We start from the raw sequence: 7,024 nt of genomic DNA, 5'->3' as shown, positions 1-7,024 counted from the left end.
TCACAATGGCAGGATTTCCTTCTTTTTACGGCTGAATAATATTTCATTGTGTATTCCAATTAGCATACCACATTTAAAAAAAAAAATCCATTCAATCATTGATGAATACTTAGGTTGTTTCCGTGTCTTGGCTATTTTAAATACTACTGCATTGAACATGGGGTGCACTATCTCTTTGAGATAGTGATTTCATTTCCTTCAGATATCCACACAGAGGTGAAATTGTTAAGAATCTAAATTGGTATAATCATTATGAAAAATAGTAAGGAGATTTCTAAAAAAAAAACAACAACAACTGGACTTACCATATGATCAAATCAACTGTTAAGCTGAGATTCCCCTAAGTGAAAGGGGATGTAGGACTTCTCCCTAAGCAGATAGAGGTTGGAGGCATGTATAAGATGCATTTATTTAATTCAATAGAACGGAACCATTCTATTATCTGCTTTGGTGGAAAATGGGGACAAGACATACTTGATTTCAGATATGATTCTTTTAGAGTAGGGTAAAAGGTGGAGGGTTCAATTGTTCAGTGTTGGTGTCATACAGCACTAGACCTTATTCTTATTCTCAGGCCAATATTCAGTTTTCTAGTCTACAGGATGTCAGGGATTCTGCAGGTTTTAGCTTCCTCCTTAGCTGTATTTGCTTCAGGCATTTTCTAAGCTGTGGCTTTAACTGTTCTGTGGGTGTAGGTGGCTTTCTCCATTTGTTTTATGACATCCAGGTTGTTTGTCATTAGAAGTATAGTTGTTTTCTTTCTTTCTTTCTCTCTCTCTCTCTCTCTCTCTCTCTCTCTCTCTCTCTCTCTCTCTCTCTCTCTCCCTCCCTCCCTCCCTCCCTCCCTTCCTTCCTTTCTTTCTTTTACTGTCATTTAAGATACTAATGTGGGTGTCAGAAGGGAGAGGGTAGTAAAAACATGTGATAGGTCTGTCACTTTTATCGGTCGTTCCAGGAAATGTTTCTGATATGGCTCATTTTTTGAGTTTTCACACCACTGTGTAGCTGCCATTTGAAGAGACCTTACTTGAAACCATCAGTTTACGTTCACTTCAGTCTCTACTAAGCAGAGAGGGGCATTAGGGTTCTCCACAGAACTATCAAAATAATTAAATAAAGGATGGTGACCAATTAATTAGCAGTTGCATTTCTAGTGCTTAAAGTAGAAGGCAGAGAAGCCAGAGAGCAGGAGCAGGAGCATGGGTGCTGTTTCTGATGGTTCTAGGAGCTAATGTTTTACACAGAGGCCTCCAGGCATCACTGACGATTTGAAAAAGAAGCTGACCATTTCAAACAAGGTTTTATTTTTACCACTCTATTAAATAGACAAACAAAAACAAGCAATTAAAAATACAATGGGAATGTGAAAATGCGGTCTCAGATCATAGAGATGTAATAGATTAATCAACATATTTGTTCTTATTACCTAGCTGATTCTAAAATAAAAGGACATTAGCTGCTTCAAAAAAAGGTGATATGTAATAAAGCTACAGTGAGAAAAAGTGAAGACGATGGAATGGATTAAATAAATTTGCCATTTACTGCGGTAATATTTTGGTAGAACATAGATTGGACTCCCAGCAGTTAGTAAGCAAAGGAAGGCATGGTAAATTTCACAGCCTCTCCGATCAGAAATAAAGTAGCATGCCACTTACTTATTTTAAATTTTTTCTGGACCTTATTTTTAAATTTCTCTGATATCAGCAAATTTCTCATCTGTGAATCAATAATTCTGGAAGAAATACAGAAGGGCTTGGAGGAAAAAAAAGAGATTTGGGAGTGAGATAAATTTGATCTTGGCACTTCCCATGTTACCTCTACCATCCTTAGGAATCTTAAAGTAGTGATTTTTCATCTTTACCTTGTATGTTGCGCATCTGACACAGAGGATCCAATAAAGGCTAGCTAAGTTTTTACAAGCTGAAGTATATACCACCACAACTATCACTTCCCCACCTCCCTTCACAACCTCACACTTGTAGATTTTCATCAAACTCTGTATCCTGAAGTTTGATTGTAGATGGCCATTGTAGATTGGTGGGTTAAAGGTACATACATGGAAAGGCTCTTTGAGTCTTCTTGCTGAGAAGTAGCATAGCCACAATTTCTGTTTTCATGTTCACAAATCCCAGCAATGTAACATGTTTTTCCTGTGTATCTTATTTAACAATCTTGTTACAAATTAAGACAATAAGAAAATAGAAAGAAAATGAGCAATGGGAGCTCCCTGTTTTTATGAACACATATCATCTGAACACACTGACTTACTTTATTTACATGCACAGATACTGATTCTATAAAATACAGGGAGCACTGACGACTTTTTCAAGGTACCCTTGAAAATAATTATTCCCATGTCCTCTTTCTGCCCTTTCTCTCCTTGGTGGTCCTTCGACATTCTTTTTCTTTAATAGCGCTAGAAGTAGTAGGGGGTAAGAAGGGGTAGACAAAGCGATTTTGTGTACAGTTATAGATATGGCCTTTTGTAGTTTAATTTTTGAAACTGCAGCCTTCGGTTCTTTGAATGTATTTACACAGATGTTGGGGAAGACAGCTTGTAACCATCTACCACTGGCCTTCTGGTCACCTTTGCCTTAAAGCAATCTCTGGGAGGTACATTAAAAATGATTGTATTAGACACTCATTTCTAAGATACCAGATTTTTATTCCACGTTGTCCTTTTGGAATGTAACCCAACCCATATTCTTAAGACAAGTCATGTTTGCTTAGTATTATATGATTAGCTCAATTGGAGACCTATGGTTTTCTCATGCTAATATCAGTAGTCTATACAGTATATATGGGGCAAGCTAATGCATATCTATTATGCTACTTAAACGAACCTAAAATAGGTTGGAATTGAATTTTGACAAAATGTCAACAATTAGCATTAAAGAGAAAATAAATCTTACCTGATTTTTAAGTTTCAAACTTTGATACTAAGAAAAATATTTCAGGTCATATTGAATAAAACACTAACAAATATAAAAAATATATGAAAACAGATAATCACTTGGCAATATCATTAAAATTAGCAGGAGGTTTTGTTGTAGCTTTTTCATCATGCTGCTATATTAGCTACTATAAGTCACATATGAAGATGCAACGATACCTTTAAATCTTGCCTTTAAGATCTTGCTTTCTGTCTTGTTTTTTTAACATATAAACTAAATGATCAGGTCCTTGCTGGTTCTTCCTTTCAGGGATGCTTTCTGTGCCTTCAGATTTTGCAGGTGGACATGTCCTGCTGCTATGCCAAATGCTTCATCCTACCGTGAGTTTTAACTGGCTAGGTGTCCTTGATGACAAGCTGAGGGAAAAACACGAAGTCCAACAGTCAGGGAGATGTGTGCAGTGTAGTTTCCACCCACCAAGTCAGAGATGTTACATACATAATGGCACTGCAAAGCCTGCAATGGTGACTGGGCAGTTTCTCTACTTTAGCAAACTCTGATCTTGCTCACAACTGGTCATATGGGCCTCCTGCTGCTGTGTGTAACAACTGCACCTCAGATGTCTATGTATTTTCTCACCTTTTTACCAGGAAGGAAGCATCGTCTTTGATTGTCCATCAGGACTAATCCTTTCTCAGCATGATACTTGTTAGCATAATTGCAGAGAAAGGACCAAAAGTTACATTAGAAGTTGTTCCTTTTTAAAAGATATATGTAATTTGGATGAAAAAGGCCCTGTATATATTTCACTAATTCTAGAAGTTAAGGTTTCTTCCATCTTCATATTTTCAGCCTTTGTATTTACTTTATTTGTATGTATTAGAAACCCTTCTCCAAAAAACTTTCATAATAATCTCTACTAACATTATCATTAGGCAGAGAAGTTTCTAGCTATATTTTTAAAGACTCGCAAGAGAATATGAATTATGAACAATTCCAGTTACTTTTGAATCACCTTTGGTCATACAATTGGGTTGTTCATGACTTGTGCAAAAATAGCATGGAAGAACTTAGTTTTGTTTTGTTTTTTAATTAAATTTATTGGGATGACAATGGTTAGTAAAGTTACATAGATTTCATTTGTACAATTCTGTAATGCATCATCTATATATCACATTGTGTGTTCACCACCCAGAGTTAGTTCTTCCATCACCACATATTGGATCCCCTTTACTCTCATCTACCACCCCCGCCCCCCTTACCCTCTGATAACCACTAAACTGTTGTCTGTGTCTATGAGTTTTTGTGGAAGAACTTAGTTTGGAGATCTCTTCCTAAAAGAGGAATGAAGTCACTAAAATCCTTTTCTACTCAGTCTTCAGGCAATAATCTGAGACATGAAAGTGTACATGTCCATAAAGGGCGTATGCTGCCAGCCTAGAGATCAAGAGGAAATGAACAGAAAATATATGTTTGAATGAATAATGAATGTAATTTCTATTTAGTAGAATAATGATATACTTAAACTTCTAAAATACAGAAAAGGCTTCAAAGTTTTTATTGATAAAAGAGAAGGAAAACATAATTTTTATCCCTGTTTAAAGAAAAGATAAGAAGTTAATGTCATGTCCTTCGATAGATGAATGGATAAAGAAGTTGTGGTATATATACACAATGGAATACTATTCGGCGGTAAGAAAAGATGATATAGGAACATTTGTGACAACATGGATGGATCTTGAGAGTGTAATGCTGAGCGAAATAAGTCAGACAGAAAAAGCAGAGAACCATGGGATTTCACTGATATGTGGTATATAAACCAAAAACAACAAAAGAACAAGACAAAAAAATGAGAAACAGAAACTCATAGACACAGACAATAGTTTAGTGGTTACCAGAGGGTAAGGGGGGTGGGGGGTGGGAGATGAGGGTAAGGGGGATCAAATACATGGTGATGGAAGGAGAACTGACTCTGGGTGGTGAACACACAGTGGGATTTATAGATGATGTAATACAAAATTGTACACCTGAAATCTATGTAATTTTACTAACAATTGTCACCCCAATAAATTTAAAAAATAAATTAAAAAAAAAAGAAGTTAATGTCAATGTTCAAAGTAAACAATTATTGACTAAGAAGATTGCAGGAATGGAGATTCAAAATATATCATACATTTGCTCACCTATTATTTTTATTTTTTGTGTGATGTAGTGATATTTATATATCTCTATAGTGATATTTACTTTTTATGTTTCTGCACAAGGTTCAGCCACAGGCACAATCTCAGGAAAGTGATTGGAGTTGTCTGGGGCTTGGTTTGACCCAACTTGTAAGTAAAGAAAAAAAAGATTTTAAAAAAAGTATTTAAAAACTGTAATTGGTGCCTAGGACACATGTTGACAAATGTCAAAAAATATAATTAAGATTCCCTGAATATTGCTCAAGTGAGAAGTTTCTACTTCCTTTTCACATTCTAATAAAAATGTGACAGTATCTTTTGGTAATATTACCCCTGCCAAAGTTTTGTTGTTGTTATTTTTTAATGGTATCATTTAGCTCTTGATCTTTGAAAACATCATTTTCATACTCATAATGTAAAACAACTCTTGTTCTGAAGAGAAGCAATCTTGTTTATTTTGCACAGTGTTTATCATTTAGCATCATGGCCTTGACACCAGACAGTGAAAATTACAAGGAGGTTCTGGTTTAATCCTATCATCTTAACACTAAAAAACAACAAAATTCATGTGTTTATCCCAATTTAAGTAAGTTTTATTGAAGTTAATAAAATCTCTTACAATTTAAGTTTAGGTTCCATAAGGTTTGCGTTTCAATTAAGGATGGGAAGCAATTGGAAATAGAACGTCTCTCATTTAACCCTTTTCAACCATGTTTTCTGATATCCCTTTGATTTGGGATTTGGGGGATTTACCCAAAAACCCAGACTGGATTTATATGCGCGGTCTCACTTTTCTGCTCAGTACACTGTAGTCTGTGATGTTATTTTGTTTAATTTTACAAGAGCATTAGTTAACCAGTTTCATTTCCCAAAATGCTCCTAGGAATCCCTGATAGGTTTATGTCTGCCCAGGCCAAGAAATCTGGCACTAGACCACTGCTCACTTATCTGCATGCCATTTATTTCTATGTTTATATTAGATCACCCCAGGGAGCTACTGCAGGGGTCCTCCCTATTTAGACAGACAAGACCAGGATCTAATGTTTAAGACATTTAAATTAAGTTTTTGAGATAGCATAAAGGTTTTACAGGAGAGATGACAACAAATTGGACACTGGAGACTCGTCTTTTGTTTAGCTTTTACTTATAATCATTTTGTAATTTGCCTTATCACAAATAAGTGACCCAGAGAAAAGAAGATGTCCCCTCTCACTCTAGGCTAAACCATCTCACAAGACCCAAATTCCTGTCTCATTGACCTTGCATGAGTTCTCCATGTCTAACCTCCCATAAACAAATGTTGCAGGACTCATATAAGCATACAGTCACAAAACCCAATAATAACAATTTGTAGAGATAAATCCACATTGAAAAATGAAACATTTCAATATAAGAAACAATCTATGGAAATGCGGCATTGGCCATAATCCAGACAAACTTAGATATTAAAGTACAATTATACCTAGTATTTTCCGTGAAGCCCATTGTCCTGTCTGCAGTGCAGTCCAGTTTTTTTTTTGTCTTGTTTTGTGTGCGTTTTAACCATATCATAACCAAATGTTCCACTAGGTTAGAATATCCAGGTTATTTGACTAAAAAGTCAACAACTCTTACAAAAGAGAACCCCCTTTAGGTTTTTAAATTAGTTCAATGAAGGTCAAAGATCCCAAGCCCAGTCACTAGGTTCTAGCTCCAAATCTGGTTATGTCTTCCCACAACAGTGGCTGTATGTAGGCAGCCATCTTGAAGTTGTGATCGATCTATTGTTGGGGAGACAGGTCCTAAAATTATGAGTACTAGGTATGTTTTTCCTTTCTATGACAATTCTGGAACTGGATTAGCGGGGGTAAAGACCTTGTCTTTACTATGAGAATTCATTAATAATTCTCTATCTTTCATTAGCTCTCTATACATAGATGAAATCAGACTATGCATATATATGAAAGATAT

The sequence above is a fragment of the Rhinolophus sinicus genome, chromosome 17 (assembly GCF_057876585.1).
Source record: "Rhinolophus sinicus isolate RSI-liver-muscle chromosome 17, RSI-T2T, whole genome shotgun sequence".
NCBI classification, from domain to species: domain Eukaryota; kingdom Metazoa; phylum Chordata; class Mammalia; order Chiroptera; family Rhinolophidae; genus Rhinolophus; species Rhinolophus sinicus.
Note: the sequence above shows the minus strand (reverse complement) of the source record.